Source organism: Mauremys reevesii, unplaced genomic scaffold (genome assembly GCF_016161935.1).
Source record: "Mauremys reevesii isolate NIE-2019 unplaced genomic scaffold, ASM1616193v1 Contig135, whole genome shotgun sequence".
Classification (NCBI taxonomy): domain Eukaryota; kingdom Metazoa; phylum Chordata; order Testudines; family Geoemydidae; genus Mauremys; species Mauremys reevesii.
In genome coordinates this window covers 72218-89211 of record NW_024100755.1, presented here as the reverse complement: position 1 = coordinate 89211, position 16994 = coordinate 72218, and the positions used below count along the sequence as shown (strand labels likewise).

Sequence of the window (16994 nt, the reverse complement as noted above, 5' to 3'; positions counted from 1 at the left end):
GACTCATATTCAGCTTTTCGTCCACCGTAACCCCTAGGTCCTTTTCTGCAGAACTGCTGCCCAGCCATTCGGTCCCTAGTCTGTAGCAGTGCATGGGATTCTGCCGTCCTAAGTTCAGGACTCTGCACTTGTCCTTGTTGAACCTCATCATATTTCTTTTGGCCCAATCCTCTAATTTGTCCAGGTCCCTCTGTATCCTATCCCTACCCTCCAGCGTATCAACCACTCCTCCCAGTTTAGTGTCATCTGCAAACTTGCTGAGGGTGCCATCCACGCCATCCTCCAGATCATTAATGAAGATATTGAACAAAACCGGCCCCAGGACCAACCCTTGGGGCACTCCACTTGATACCAGCTGTCAACTAGACATGGAACCATTTATCACTACCCGTTGAGCCCGACCATCTAGCCAGTTTTCTATCCACCTTACCGTCCATTCATCCAGCCCACACTTCTTTAACTTGCTGGCAAGAATACTGTGGGAGACTGTATCAAAAGCTTTGCTAAAGTCCAGAAATAGCACATCCACTGCTTTCCCCTCATCCACAGAGCCAGTTATCTCATCATAGAAGGCAATTAGGTTAGTCAGGCATGACTTGCCCTTGGTGAATCCATGCTGCCTGTTCCTGATCACTTTCCCCTCCTTTAAGTGGTTCAAAATTGATTCCTTGAGGACCTGCTCCATGATTTTTCCAGGGACTGAGGTGAGACTGACTGGCCTGTAGTTCCCTGGATCTTCCTTCTTCCCTCTTTTAAAGATGGGCACTACATTAGCTTTTTTCCAGTCATCCGGGACTTCCCCCGATCGTCATGATTTTTCAAACATAATGGCCAATGGCTCTGCAATCTCATCGGCTAACTCCTTTAGCACCCTCGGATGCAGTGCATCCGGCCCCATGGACTTGTGCTCATCCAGCTTTTCTAAGTAGTCCCGAACTACTACTTTCTCCACAGAGAGCTGGTCACCTCCTCCCCTTACCGTGCTGCAGAGTGCTGCTGTCTGGGAGCTGACCTTGTCTGTGCAGACAGAGGCAAAAAAAGCATTGAGTACACTAGCTTTCTCCACATCCTCTGTCACTAGGTTCCCTCCCTCATTCAGCAAGGGGCCCACACTTTCCTAGACTTTCTTCTTGTTGCTAACATACCTGAAGAAACCCTTCTTGTTACTCCTAACATCTCCGGATAGCTGCAACTCCAAGTGTGATTTGGCCTTCCTAATTTCACTCCTGCATGCCTGAGCAATACTTTTATACTCCTCCCTGGTTATTTGTCCAATCTTCCACTTCTTGTAAGCTGTTTTTTGTGTGTTTAAGACGAGCAAGGATTTCACTGTTAAGCCAAGCTGGTCGCCTGCCATATTTACTTTTCTTCCTACACATCGGGATGGTTTGTTCCTGCCTTTGGGAAGTCCATAATTTAGCATCAAGCATTAATACTCATGATTTACATCACTTAGTTATTAATAATTCCAATATATGAATGCGTCCAACTGCTGAGATACTGCATAGCAACCTAATTGCTAAAGCCCACCCCCGCTTTCAGAATCCTGTGGGTATTGCACCTGTTTGTGGTTACTCGTTAGTTTCTCAAAATCAGGGTGCAAAATATCTGACTTGGGATTCTCTCCTTAGGCCTATGCAGATAAATCCCAGACTTCAGCATAACTACTCCCACAAAGCCTCCACCTAATATACGGCCCTTAACTGTAGCAAGCTTTGGCTATGTTTACACTACTGCAGTCAGTCGACCTACGCTGCGCAACTCCAGCTACGTGAATAAAGTAGCTGGAGTCAGCGTACCTTAGATCGCGTTACCACAGGGCGTACGCTGCAGGAGGTCGACTTACTTTACTCTTCTCATCTGGATAGAGTACAGGGGGCGACTGGAGAGGGATCTGCAGTCGATTTAGCGAGTGTTTACTACACCCGGTAAATCGACCATGGGTGGATCAATCTCAGAGCGTCGATCCCGGCTGTAGTGTAGACCTGCATCGCCTCCTTGCCCCTCCACGCATGTTCCAAGCTAATAAGCAATATTGTGATCATGACATTTTCCCTCTAGCAAGTATAAAATTGCCCACAAGACATGGTGGTCGTAGATGATAAAATCAGGTCGGGGTCAACAGGAGTGAGAGTTTGGAGAGTCTTGTCCCCCCCTCTCCCCATCTGCAGCAGCCACAAGCTGTCTTCCCTCCAGGCTCCTTGGATCTCTGAGCCTGTCCCTCCGGAGCTTGCGTGGCCCAGTTCTTGTTTCTTACACTCTCCTTTTCTGGAAGAATTAGGGGCTGTTGCTTCTGAATTTTAGTGTTTAATTCCCCAGCCTTCTCCACACACTGGGGGAGTTTAATTCTCCCTCCCATTACACCTGAGTCACTAGGTTTCCTAATTCCCCCAAATCTGCTTTTGCGATGTCACAGTTCTGGGGTAGCGAAGCCTTTGAACTGCCTCCATGGTCTGCTCAAGCAATGGCCTCTTGGGTATCAGGCCTCTAGCCAGCCCCTCTCTATGGGTGGGGACCCACCTGCCTCTCCTGTTTGACCAGGGTGTGAGGATTGCAGCTTGTCCTCCACTGTGTTCACTGGACTAACCTCCAGTTCCCGTGCTTTGCTTTCTCTCCAGGGGCTGTGAGCCGTGTGTGTGTTATAGAGGCAGGAATTTTGGTGATACTTCTATGATGCCAATACACACCTCAGTTTCCCTCTGTGGTTGGTATTGCCATGATTATAAAGAGGAGGAGACATGAGGTGTTTTGTCACGGAGCTGTCTTGGGGTGATATGAATGGGTCATTAAGGACAGGCTGGGACCAACCTACATCAATGGAATACCCGACAGAGACAAGGGAATAATTATCAGAGGGGTAGCCGTGTTAGTCTGGTTCTGTAGAAGCAGCAAAGAATCCTGTGGCACCTTATAGACTAACAGATGTTTTGCAGCATGAGCTTTTGTGGGTGAATACCCACTTCTTCGGATGCAAGCAGTGGCATAATTGTCACCTGTCCATGGGAGGATCTCAGTTTTGCTGAGTGAAGCATACATACAATACATACTACCCTAATTAACTTACACCCAGCAAAATTAATTATACCGCAGGCAGAAACAATTAGAGAACCAGAAAAGTGGTGGACATAAAGATAAAACAATACAGAAATGAGGGTACCACAACCGTTGATAAGTGATTTCTTGCCGGACAGGATGCTATCAAACTAAATTTTCTTTAAGCATCTTAAGATCTATTTCGTTATCTGGTGGTTCTACCCCTTCCCCCATTCTGTGGTTGTCTTGTCTAGTTAGATTGTAAATCGTTCAGGGCATGGGCCATCTACTATTCTGTGTTTGTACTTTGCCTAGCACAATGGGGATCCACTGTTAGCTGGTCCTTAGGCACTAAGGTAATGCATATGATTTATAATAATAATAACTCTCCTGCCACTTTGAGCCAAGGAAGCCAGCCTTGGGACGTTACTGCTTAAAAATGATCTGGGGTTAAAACCGTGGACTATTCTTTGTGACAAGTATCCCACAAATTCCACTGACCTCCCTTGTTTTCTTTACCTGACGTAGGGTTTCCAGTTTCCAAACCTGATGTGATCTCGCAGCTGGAACGAGGGGAAGAGCCGTGGGTCCCAGACCTTCAGGGCTCTGAGAAAGAAGTGCTCCCAAGAGCTGCCTGCACAGGTGAGGGATTGGTTAAACCATCTCAAAAACTGTCCATGAATACAGGAAACATTTGGGATGCCCTACAAAGACCTTGTGAGCTCTCCAAGTTCAGGATTGTTCCCTTCAGATGTGGAATCATTAGGCAGATGTCACTCACGGCTTCCCACCTACCCTAACTGACAACTGGCAGCAGGTCCCTCCCCAATCTCGCTTTCCCCTGAGTGTTGTGGTGAGATACACACCCAGAACTGATCCCTTCCTCTCTCCTCTGGGGAAGGGTGTGGGGAAAATGAGCTCCTGATAGGTTTGATCTCTCCCACACATATTTTGGTTTGTTCATCCCTTTTTCCCTTCCTGTCTCTGAGATTTCCTTTCTCTCTGGCGCAGGGAGTGACCTATGTCTGGATTCTCTCTGTCTCCCATCAGGTGTTGGGATGGTGAGTGAGAATGAGGAGAATCCCCAGCAGGAAGATGCTGAGCAAGTAGAATCACATGGGATGTTATCAGGAAGACCCAAAGGGAATGTTTCCGGGAGTTGTGCACTGCCAGAAAAAGAAAAAGCCTGTGAGACTCAGCAGAGTCCAGAGGAAAACTTAAGTAGCCTCTCAGACCTTATTACACACAAGAGAATCAACTTGGAAGAGACACGCTACACATGGCATGAGTGTGGGAAAAGCTTCAATGAGAGCTCAGACCTTTTCACACATCAGAGAATCCACAGAGGAGAGAGACCCTACATGTGCTCTGAGTGTGGGAAAGGCTTCAATCAGAGCTCTACCCTTATCGCACATCAGATAACCCACACAGGAGAGCTGCCCTACACATGCTCGGAGTGTGGGAAAAGCTTCAGTTGCAGCTCAAACCTTATCAAACATCGTAGAATCCACACTGGAGAGATGCCCTACACATGCTCTGAGTGTGGGAAAAGCTTCAATCAGAGCTCACACCTTATCACACATCGTAGAATCCACACAGGAGAGCTGCCCTACACATGCTCTGAGTGTGGGAAAAGCTTCAGTTGCAGCTCAAAGCTTATCACACACCGTAGAATCCACACTGGAGAGACGCCCTACACATGCTCTGAGTGTGGGAAAAGCTTCAATCAGAGCTCACACCTTATCACACATCGTAGAATCCACACAGGAGAGCTGCCCTACACATGCTCTGAGTGTGGGAAAAGCTTCAGTCGGAGATCAACCCTTATCAAACATCATAGAATCCACACAGGAGAGAAGCCCCACACATGCTCGGAATGTGGGAAAAGCTTCAGTTGGAGCTCAGACCTTATCACACATTGTAGAATCCACACTGGAGAGACGCCCTACGCATGCTCTGAGTGCGGGAAACGCTTCAATCGGAGCTCAGACCTTATCAAACATCGTAGAATCCACACCGGAGAGACGCCCTACACATGCTCTGAGTGCGGGAAAAGCTTCAAATGGAGCTCAGACCTTATCGTACATCTTAGAATCCACACAAGAGAGACCCTACACATCCTCTGAGTGCGGGAAAAGCTTCATTGAGTGCCCAGACCTTGTCAGACATCGTAGAATTCACAGTGGAGAGAGACCCTACACATGCTCTGCATTTGGGAAAAGCTTCAATCAAAGGTCATTCCCTATTAGATATCAGAAAATCCAAATGGGAGAGAACTGTAAGAAATGCCTTGATTAGGGCTGGCCAAAGATTTGTTTTTTAAAAAAATCACATTTGCTAATTCCAGTATAGTGATCTCTGCACCATCTTCACCGTGGTCTCTCAGCTCCCCCAGATGAATTGCCTCCTTCTGCCTTTTGCAGCTCCCCCTTCTTTGGGGTCAGTCCTGTGATCTTTTCTATCAACTCCTTTCCTTTTGACTCATAGGAGCGTGTGTCCCTCCAGCCAGGAATGTTCATCAGCTCCAGGTCGGGGAGAGAGGGTTGATGCCGCCAAGCTACCCTGAGGCAAAAGCTACCTGTGTCTTACATCCACTAGGACTGTACATGGAATTGGCTGCTCAAGTTAGTGATTTTGGTGTAAAAAGACAATCATAGTTGTAGAGCAGAAGCAGCCCAGGGAGTGAACCTAACAGGTAATGATCAAGTGATCTCTCTCCTGCCATCCATCTCCACCCTCTGACAAACAGGCTAGGGACACCATTCCTTACTCATCCTGGCTAATAGCCATTCATGGACTTAACCTCCATGAATTTATCCAGTTCTCTTTTAAACCCTGTTATAGTCCTAGCCTTCAGAACCTCTTCAGGCAAGAAGTTCCACAAGTTGACTGGGCGCTGTGTGAAGAAGAACTTCCTTTTATTTGTTTTAAACCTGCTGCCCATTAATTTCACTTGGTGGCCCCTAGTTCTTGTATTATGGGAGTAAGTAAATAGCTTTTCCTTATCTACTTTCTCCACATCACTCATGATTTTATATACCTCTATCATGTCCCCCCTTAGTCTCCTCTTTTCCAAGCTGAAAAGTTCTAGCCTCTTTAATCTCTCCTCATATGGGACCCGTTCCAGACCCCTAATCATTTTAATTGCCCTTCTCTGAACCTTTTCTAATGCCAGTATATCTTTTTTGAGATGAGACCACATCTGTACGTAGTATTCAAGATGTGGGTGTACCATGGAGTTATATAAGGGCAATAATATATCCTCCGTCTTATTCTCTATCCCCTTTTTAATGATTCCTAACATCCTGTTTGCTTTTTTGATTGCCTCTGCACACTGTGTGGACATCTTCAGAGAACTATCCATGATGACTCGAAGATCTTTTTCCTGATTTGTTGTAGCTAAATTAGCCCCCATTATATTGTATGTATAGCTGGGGTTATTTTTTCCAATGTGCATTACTTTACATTTATCCACATTAAATTTCGTTTGCCATTTTGTTGTTCAATCACTTAGTTGTGTGAGCTCTTTTTGAAGTTCTCCACAGTCTCCTTTGGTCTTAACTATCTTGAGCAATTTAGTGTCATCTGCAAACTTTGCCACCTCACTTTTTACCCCTTTCTCCAGATCATTTATGAATAAGGTGAATAGGATTGGTCCTCGGACTGACCCTTGGGGAACACCACTAGTTACCCCTCTCCATTCTGAGAATTTACCATTTATTCCTACCCTTTGTTCCCTGTCTTTTAACCAGTTCTCAATGTTAGAGAGAATCATGAACTGCTCAGAGACAATTAATGCAGAGAAGCAGGAAAATTTGTCAAACATATGACTGGTTCTGACTTATTTACTTGGTCTTCAAAGAGAACAACAAGCACCTGAGTCTCCTTCCTATCAGTAACCCCCTGCTCAGCCAATCAGGGTAGAGACTGAGGACGGGAGGCTGAAGGTTCTCACCAGAGAGCCCAATGGATGGCCCAGGTCACCGGTGGGGATCACTGCCCGAGCACTATTTCAGCCCCACATTTTTGGGTGGACCTCCCACAGTGGGAGGTGCAGAGCACTCCCCCGCAACACACACACACCCCGCTCCTGGTATTAGGAGGGGAACAGAAACGTTTGGTGCTGGGGCCCACAAAAGATTAATCCGGCCCTGATTGGCTGAGTACTAATTCAGCCCCACATTTTTGGGTGGACCTCCCACAGTGGAAGCTGTAGAGCACTCCTCCATGACACGCACCTCCTGGTGTTGGGAGGGGAACAGGAAAAAGGACAAAAGAAGCAAGAGACAAAGAGAAAGGAGGGAGAGATGGAGGAAGAGGTGAAACAAAAAAGACAAACCCCAATGTCCCCAGTGATTCTAAGGGACAAAATCCCAGGAGCAGAATAAAATTCGGCCTCCTTAAGCTCGTGTTTTCCATGCCTAGAATTCAACTGTCACCAGATGGATCAGACTGAACAGGTTTCAAACCTTGAGGAGGCTCTTACCTTCTAAACAGGGACGGCTGTTTTCTAGTAAAATCACTAAAAGGGACGGAGAAAACTCGAAAGAGCTTCCTCCTGGCGCTCACGTACATGAACCCGAATACTCTCTCTGTCCTCAGAGAGAGACCTGGAGAAGGAGACTTGCTGAAGCAAAGCCACAGGGTCTCTGAGGTTTCCCTGGCCCCTCGCCCCTCTCCTGCCTGGCTGATGTCAGCATCTCTCTGTGAGGTCACCACCTCCCCACCACCTTTGACCAATAGTCTGAGGTTCTGCAAAAGGCCTTTGTGATGCCACTGCCACACCCCTCCCTTGCTGTGCTAATGTCCTGCCCCTGGCCAGGCACTTTGGAGGCTTGAGCTACTCCCTGTGGATCACCCCTCTCAAGGAGCGTTCGTTCTAGGAAGCAAGCCGGCTGGACAGGAAAACATCAGACACTGCTCCCAATGCTACACTCAGTTTTTCAGGCTTATCACAGGCCTCCTGTATGACACAATAGCTACTTTTCGGGCAAACACATTCCAGAAAGGCATCTAGTCTTCATTAAATGACATCAGGAGATGGAGAATCCACCGCTTTCCCTGATAGCTTGTTCCTGTGGTGAATCATCTTCACTGTTGAATATTTGTGCCTTAGTTGTAATATGAATTTGTCTCTTTTCACCGTCCAGCCATTGGGGCTTGTTATGCCTTTCTCTGCTTTAATACCCAATCTTTTCTCTCGATTAAGGTCCTTCAACACTTCAATGACGTCACCTTTCAATCTTTTGATAAGCTAAACAGGTTGAGCTCATTCAGTAGCTCACTAGAAGGCATTTTTCTCCAGCCCTCAGAACATTTGGTGGCTCTTTGCTGCCCCAGCTCCAATTTCACAACATGTTTTTCTAATGAGGACACCAAAACTGGGACAGGGGCAGGTCTGAGCTCTCACACCAAATGGCTCATTGCAGTTGCCAGAATCTGTGGGCAGCTCATTTAGTTTATGCCGAGGGTTGAGTCCTGCTTTGTGCCCAGTGTCTGAGAATGAAAATCCTAAACCACCCTTTGAAATAACGAAAGCAGCAGGACGTGTTATTGTCCCTGCTCCAGAGCAGACAGACCAATGGAAAAATGCCATGAGTCCATGGTAATACTTCCCTGCGGTTTTACCATTTCCACTCGCTAAACTCCCTCCCACCCTTCTGGGCTCCTAGACCAGGGGACTGAGCCTGAGCCCAGACACGGACACTGCAACTTTACTCCAGGCCAAGCTGCATGACCCTGACTAATCCGACACGGGCCAACCGAGGGTGTTTCATTGCACTGGAGACGTAGCCTAATGTTGTGTCTACACTGTGATTAACACATCCAGGGCACCTGTCTCAAAGCCCAGGTCAGCTGACACAGGGTAATGGGGCTTGGGCTGCAAGACTATAAAATTACAGTGCAGACATATGGGCTTGAGCCCAACCTCTGAGGCCCCACGAGGGGTGAGGGTTTCTGAACCCAGGCTTCAGCATGAACACAAATATCTGCCCCTCTGCTTTAGCTCCAGGAGCCCAAGTCAGATGACCCAGGCCAGCCCTGCTGCCATCTTTATCCCAGGAGAGATGGACTCTAAGGTTACATCTCCATTGCAATGGAAGCCCAGGTGTGGCACTCTGTGCTCAAAGCAGCGCCTGGAAGCCCCATATTCACCACTCTCATATGATGATGAGATGGTTTGTACAAAGTCTGCCTGGTGAGGTATCATTTCAAAAGTCTCGATCTGTTGAACATTAATATCGTGTTGGATTGTGTGTGCTCGCATTGGTTGGGAAGTTATGAAGTTTTGCTCTGTGGGCTTGGCTACACTTGCACTTCAAAGCGCTGCCGCTTTGAAGCGCTAAGTGTAGTCAAAGCGCCAGCGCTGGGAGAGAGCTCTCCCAGCGCTGTCCGCACTCCACCTCCCTGTGGGGAATAACGGACAGAGCTGGGAGCCGCGCTCCCAGCGCTGGGGCTTTGACCACACTGGCGCTTTGCAGCGCCGCAATTTGCAGCGCTGGAGAGGGTGTGTTTTCACACCCTGCTGCAGCGCTGCAAATTTGCAAGTGTAGCCAAGGCCTGTGTGTGTTACTGAGATATGGGTTGGGAAATGCCCATCGCCAGCCTTTCTGGTGTGACAATGGAGGAGCCAGACTCGCTGCTGGCCCATTAAAGGGATCCACACTGCCAAGGACTATCCCAGGAACCGTGTACAATGCAGGCTTCTCCGAGATAGCACAGCGACAAAGGACACTGCTTGACTCATGTCGTAGCTAAGGAGCTTCCTAGCAAGTTGGAAGAAACTATGAAAGAGGGGAAGAGACATCATGACTTGGCCTCTCTCCCCCACAACTCAGCAGCTGGAAACACACCTGGAGGACAAAGACTGAACTGATCAGAAATCAGAAGAGAATAATATTAATACATTCAAACCAAAGTCCCCAAACAGACTAGTATTGGGTTCTCAGCAGAAAATTTTCAGTTTGGGGAATTTTGTTTTCTCAGTCAGACCTTGCCAAGGGAAGCAGGGAGAAAATTTTGGAGTTGCCTCCTTCAGAACAGCTTTGGCCTAGACACTAGCTGTGGTTCACTGTTGTAGCCTTGCTCAGGATGGGAGTATTTCAATTATTTGGGGGAGGTCCCGGGGTGTTTGGGGGAGATGATGAGGATGTTACCTTTTGAGATAAAAACTAAGAAATACGGGACTAGAGATTTTTTTTTTTAAGAAATCTGGGATTTAGACATTTTATTTAAAGCAAGGGGGGAATCTGAGTTTCTGAGAAGGTTTTTGTTTGCAAGAAGCAACATTGTTTGATCTGTCATTGTACCAAAGGGGGGAGATGGTTGTCTACAAAGGAGGGGTGAAGACTAAATGTATCCGATGAAAATGGGATTCAAACCCATGTGTGCAGAGCACAATTGATTAGTAGTCCACCACCTTAACCACTCTGCCACCTCATCAGAACTGTCAAAAAAAAGACAGGAGGAGGAATCTAAGGCCAGCAGAGATAGGGACAATAAGGAGTTTTTAAATACTAAGCGGAAGCAGGGGCTGAATGAGCTCCCCCCTCACATCTAGTGAGGAGCTGGGGGAAAGACTTCAGGAACAGACCGTGTTTGCACAGACTCACCTACTCTGCCTAGGTATGCAGCATGATGGGGCCACTTTCCCAAAATGACCAGTTTCGGCTGGTGGTGGGTTACAAATCACTTTAGGATTGAGTGGAATGAAATGTTATTATCCTTCCTGCATGAGTGAAGGGCAGCAGAACATACCTAGTCAGTCCTGATGGAGGGGTGGGTGGGTGAGGAATAGCTTTTATTGGACTTTGTAGAAGTGATTGAGAACATCACTGTTATATCCTTGGGGCAGCCGGTGTAGGAAGCAATCACTTGAGGCCAGAGAGCAGACAGCTAACCAAAACCTCCATTTTATTTACAGAGACAGAGAGTTCACTCAGCCGGTTGAAACCGGCTGAGCTATCCCTTAATAGTCTAACTCAGTTGCCATAGTAACAAAATCCATGACAACCAAATACACAACAATCACCCTAAACCAGTGGTCCCCAAACATTTCACACTGTGCCCTCTTATCCATGGCTGTGGCCCCTCGGAAGCCGCAGTCAAAAACCGGGGCTGGGAGTGGGGCTGTTGCTTGCTGAGGAGAGGGGTGCAGACAGGGGTAAGGGGGTCGAGGCTGCGCTGGGAGTCAGGGGCCCAGGCTGAGGGTGGGGTTGGGGAGGAGCTGGGGCTGAGTGGTGCTCCCTCCTTGCCCTCCATGGGGCTTGGCTTGGGCCCTGAGGTGCCCCCATAAATGTTCCTCTGTGTCTCCCTAGGAATCATGCCCCACATTTTGGGGACCACTGAACCCTACTGGCTAAGCAGGGGCTAGTGATGCCAAAATCCAGGGAAAGGGAGAACAGGGGCAGCAGCGCTGGCACCAGAACCATGGCCCCAAACACTTCTGCCTGCGGCCCTGCCCTCTTTCAACCCTTCCATGCCTTCCACCCACGGCCCCATCCACTGGGCACCTCTGTTTCACCCCTTCCCCACTGGCCCCACCCTGCTCACTCATTTACTCCTCCCCCCCCCCCCGCTGCAGCCCTGAGACCAGAGAAGCTCAGTGTCCCTGCTGCAGCCCCTGGGCCAAAGCAGGGGATGGGAGCTCCTCTAGCGCTTGGGACGACATGGGGAGACTTTTCCATGGGCCGCAGATCTGCGGGGCACTCGGTGTTCAAAGAAGCACCCTGCGGCAGTGCAAAGGTGCACACTGCCAGTGTAGTGTCAGACACGGCTTCCTGGGGGGCTCCCACATTTCGCCCTGCTTGGACACAGTGGGGGAACATTGTGGGGGATGGGGCAAGTGTTGACACAAAGATACAGCTCACCCACCCCCAGCGTCCCTCCGTGGCCCCATAGAGGGTTGGGGGGAGCAAGGAGCAACACTATGTGCTCCATGGGTCCTGGTCACTGTCCCCATCCAACCTGGGCTGTGCTGGGAGGGGAGCATCAGAAGCTGCTGCTCTCTGCCCTCCCCTGATGCAGCCCGGCTGAGGAACGTGACATGGATGCAGGGAGCTCGGATGTGCTGGAGATATGTTGGGGAAAGGGACTGTCTGAATTGCCAAGGCAGGAAACAAACAATCTACAGCAACGTCATTAACCACAAACACACTCTAGCCATGCTCCAGCCAGTAGGGAAATGGGCAGGAATTCTTGCTGCTCAGCCATGGCCACACGTACAGAGCTGCACAGCAGTGAGTGTGCTGGGGAAGCTGGTCTGAGCAAACCATTAGAAATGACCGTTCAGTGAGAACAGAACCCGAGTGTAGAAAGGCTCCCGTGTTAAGTGGTTGTGGCTGAGGCCTTAGGGAGCTGCGGTATAACAATATAGGGGTCTTTCTGTGGAGGTTTGAGTCTTGCTAGGCAGGGAAGGCTGGTGTGTGGTGTCTCCATGGTTGTACTTTCAGTGATGCAGGTTTCTCTCTCCCATTGTTGCATGGGCATCCTACTAGATTGCCAGCTGCTTTCCAACTGCAGTGTGGAAACAGTGAGTGTGTGTGGGGAGAGACAGTGTGTTGAGCTAGGTAGGAGCGGATCATTATTATCCCTACTTGAAAGAGGAAGAAGCTAAGGCTGAGAAAGGAGAATTGACTTGTCTTAGGTCACACAGCCAGCCCATGGCAAGGTTGGGAATAGGACCCAAGAGCCCTGATTTTCAAACTAACCATCGGATCTTGAATTTCAGACACTGAATGACCTGAATAAAGTGCTTTCATATGAGCTCCACACCAACAACAGTTCACAGTAATTATTCAGCAAGTATTTGAGGAGAACTGCAATGTTAGAGAGAATCATGAACTGCTCAGAGACCATTAATGCAGCGAAGCAGCAAAATTCATCAAACATATGACTGGTTATGACTTATTTCCTTGGGCTTAAAAGAGAACAACAAGGACCTGAGTCTCCTCCCTGTCAATAACCCCCTGCTCAGCCAATCAGGGTAGAGACTGAGGACGGGAGGCTGAGGGTTCTCGCCCAAAGGATGGCCCAGGTCACTGGTGGGGATCACTGCCCAAGCACTATTTCAGCCCCACATTTTTGGGTGGACCTCCCAGAGTGGGAGCTGCAGAGCATTCCCCTGAGACACATACGCACACCCCTCCTGGTGTTGGGAGGGGAACAGGAGAAAGGACAAAAGAAGCAAGAGACAAAGAGAAAGGAGGGAGGGATGGATGGATGGATGGAGGAAAAGGTGAAACAGAAAGGACAAACCCTAATGACCCCAGTGATTCTAAGGGACAAAATCCCAGGTGCGGAATAAAATTCTGCCTCCTTAAGTTCGTGTTTTCCATGCCTAGAATTCAACTGTCACCAGATGGATCAGACTGAACAGGTTTCAAACCTCGAGGAGGCTTCAACCTTCTAAACAGCAATGGCTGTTTTCTAGTAAAATCAGGAAAAGGGAAGGAGAAAACTCGAAAAAGCTTCCTCCTGGCACTCACGTCCGTGAACCTGAATACTCTCTCAGTCCTCAAAGAGAGACCTGGAGAAGGAGTCTTGCTGAAGCAAAGCCACAGGGGTCTCTGAGGTTTCCCTGGCCCCTCACCCCTGTCCTGCCTGGCTGATGTCAGCATCTCTCTGTGAGGTCACCACCTCCCCACCACCTTTGACCAATAGCCTGAGGTCCTGCAAAAAGCCTTTGTGATGTCACTGCCACACCCCTCTCTTGCTGTGCCAATGTCCTGCCCCTGCACATGCACTTTGGAGGTTTGAGCTACTCCCTGTGGATCACCCCACTCAAGGAGCGTTTGTTCTAGGAAGCAAGCCGGCTAGACAGGAAAACATCGGAAACAGTTCCCAATGCTACACTCAGTTTTTCAGAAATTAGTCGACTATATGGCCAGAAGAGACCATTAGAGCATCTAATCTGACCCCCTGCATATCACAGGCCTCCTGTATGACACCAGAGCTACTTTTGGGGCAAACACATTCCAGAAAGGCATCTAGTCTTCATTAAATGACATCAGGAGATGGAGAATCCACTACTTTCCTTGGTAGCTTGTTCCTGTGGTGAATCATCCTCGCTGTTGAATATTTGTGTCTTATTTCTAATATGAATTTGTTTCTTTTCACCTTCCAGCCACAAGCTCTTGTTATGCCTTTCTCTCCTCAATTAAAAAGCCCTTTAATACCCAATCTTTTGTCTCCATTAAGGCCCTTCAACACTTCAATGAAGTCACCTTTCAATCTTCTTTTGATAAGCTAAACAGGTTGAGCTCGTTCAATAGCTCACTAGACGGCATTTTTCTCCAGCCCTGAGAACACTTTGTGGCTCTTTGGTCATCAGACTCCTGAACTGCAGCTGGATGTGGTTCTTCTTCTTCTGCACAACATAGCTCCTGGAGAAGAGGGATCTGCAAATGTACATTCGTATGATACCTTTGTTTAACTGATGAAAACATAAACTAGACACTTAGAGGATTGGATCTGATTTCAGCTGATGGACAGCTTTGCTAGGTTTTTGTGCATTTGGACAGCAAAATGTTGAGTGTTTACATTGTTATCAAGCACTCCTGTATAGAGGAGCCCCTGAACATAATGGAGAATGGAAATGAAAATGTTTAACTTTTTAAAAAAAAAGAAAGAAGGTTATAAGACAACACGGGGGTTTGAACTGAGGACTATTTGAACTGCAGTTAAGCACTCTAACACTGAGCAATATCCCCAATGACAACAGGAGTATGGAATCATGATGTCCACCACTTTGAAGGACAGACCCTGCTTCATCGAGCTCCTTTGCCATTCCCAGACCACAGGTGGTTTTCAAAATGGGGTTTGATTAAACTTCTTAAATGTGGTAAACACCACAGCTTGCACACCCACTGATATAGCTTCTCCCACTGACATAGCTGCCACCTCTTGGGAAGTGGATTAACTACACCCACAGGAAAACTCTCTCCCATCAGCCTAGAGCAGTGGTTCTCAAACTGTGAGTCAGGACCCCAAAGTGGGTCATAACCCTGATTTAATGGGGTCGCCAGGGCTGGCATTAGACTTGTTGGTGCCTGGGGCTGAAACCAAAAGTCTGAGCCCCACCACCCAGGGCTGAATCCCTCAAGCTCTGGTTTTGCCCTCCCCCAACTGGGGCAGGGCTCAGGCTTTGTCTCCTCTGCCTGTGCTCAGTGTAGAGGGGCTTGGTGCGTCTTTCTAGGGTCAGGTAGTAAGTTTTTTGGGTTTTTTTTGGCAAAAAGGGGTTGTAGTGAAAGGAAGTTTGAGGAACCCTGGCATAGAGCCTCTGAGTATGTCTAGACTTGGCTCCCTGTGGCAGATCAGACACTGGAAGTGCAGCCATGGAGACACCACACCCCAGCCTGGCCTAGCAGGCACGAATCAAATCTCCACAGACAAGTGGCTGTTGTTTTCTAACCCATCTCCCTAAGCCCTCAGCCCCCACCACTTAACAAAGGGGCTTTTCTACACTATGGTTCTGGTCTCACTGAAGGGTCATTTCCAATTGTTTGCTCAGACCAGCATTAGGGAAAATGGTGCCCTGGGCAAAGCTTGTACTTTGGCACTTCCCCATTGCCCCTGGATGATCCCCACTCCCCCTTTACCGCTAGCTCCTGCACTCCCAACCCTTGCACCTCCTTCACCCCTAACTCCTGCCCCCTCCTGTGCCCCCTTTGCCCTTAATTCCCTGGGCCACCAGCCATTGCCCCTCTCCTGCAGCCCCTTCACATGGCTCCAGTGCTGGGGGCCCTGCACTTGTTCTCCCTTTCCCTGGGCTTTGGCATCACTAGCCCCTGCTTAGCGAGTAGGGTTCAGTGGTCCCCAAAATGTGGGGCATGACTCCTAGGGGGACACAGAGGAACATTCATGGAGTCAATGAAATCAATTGAGCTTCTTCAGTTTCTCACTGCAGATATTTCCCTTGTTTTTAAAGGCAAAAATCCTGATCTTTCCAACGGGAGCTGCTGCTTCAATGTTCAGTTTGGGGAGGGATTTGGCTGCGCTCAGAGATCTGCCCGCGGGTTACAATCTGGGATCCGAAGGGCCGAACGCAAACAGCGTTTAGATGGGACCGTTAGTGCCGCCCCCGTGTGGCCAAAGATCAGAACTGACCAGCAGAGTTTACAGCTGGAGCCTGGGACGCTCCTGAACGAACTGGGCACGAAGCTCTCGCGTGGGATCCTCGCTGTGCAGCAGGAGGCGGAGGGAAGCTGATTGTCAGGGCTCAGGGCAGCTCCCTGCCAGGCTGAGCCGGTGTCTGTGCTAAGCTCGGCATCAATCAGGTGATTCTGGGAAGTTCGGGGTCCCCGGGCTCCCACAGGAGGGTGAAGCAGGTCACCCCTGGAGCAGGTTAAAGCTGCAGGTTGACAGTGGGGCTGCTGCCCCTGTGAACAGCTGCTGTAGCACCGCCTGGGCAGGACAGGGAGAGCCAGTTATAACCCCCCCAGCCTGTATCGGGGGATGGGAGCACTCACACCCTGGGGACCCACCCACCAGAGATCTACGGGGGGGGGGGGAGAGTGGCACCCACACACCCAGGATGTTGTGGGGGGGACAAGGGCATCCACACTCCGGGATCCTCTGCAGAGGGATGGACACCCACACATCCAGGATTCTGTATGGGGGGGGAGAGGTACCCGGACACCTGGGCGGGGAAAGGGGGCACCGAAACATCCGGGATCTTACCTGGGAGGACAGCGGTGCCTGCACCCTGACATGAGACGGGGGCGGGGGGAGCAGGAGCATTTCCCAGTTCCAGGCTGTCCCCATCTGGCCAAGGCACAGAGCTCACAAGCAGAGTTTAAAGCTCCAGCTGCCAGGCTGAGAAACAAGCTAGGCTCCATGGCTGGTACCTGTGATCCCAGCTCCTGGGGAGCCTGAGGCCAGTTGATCGCTTGAGCTCAGGAGTTCTGGGCTGCAGGGGGCTGTGCCGATTGGGTGTCCGCACTAAGTTCAGCATCAATATG

At 49.3% G+C, this 16994-nt stretch overlaps 1 non-coding gene across 1 annotated transcript; it reads right to left on the bottom strand.

The window, feature by feature from the left end:
- Positions 1-10394: 10394 nt before the first annotated feature.
- Positions 10395-10476, bottom strand: TRNAS-ACU. The gene has a single exon. It is a non-coding gene; the product is annotated as a tRNA-Ser (tRNA).
- Positions 10477-16994: the final 6518 nt, after the last annotated feature.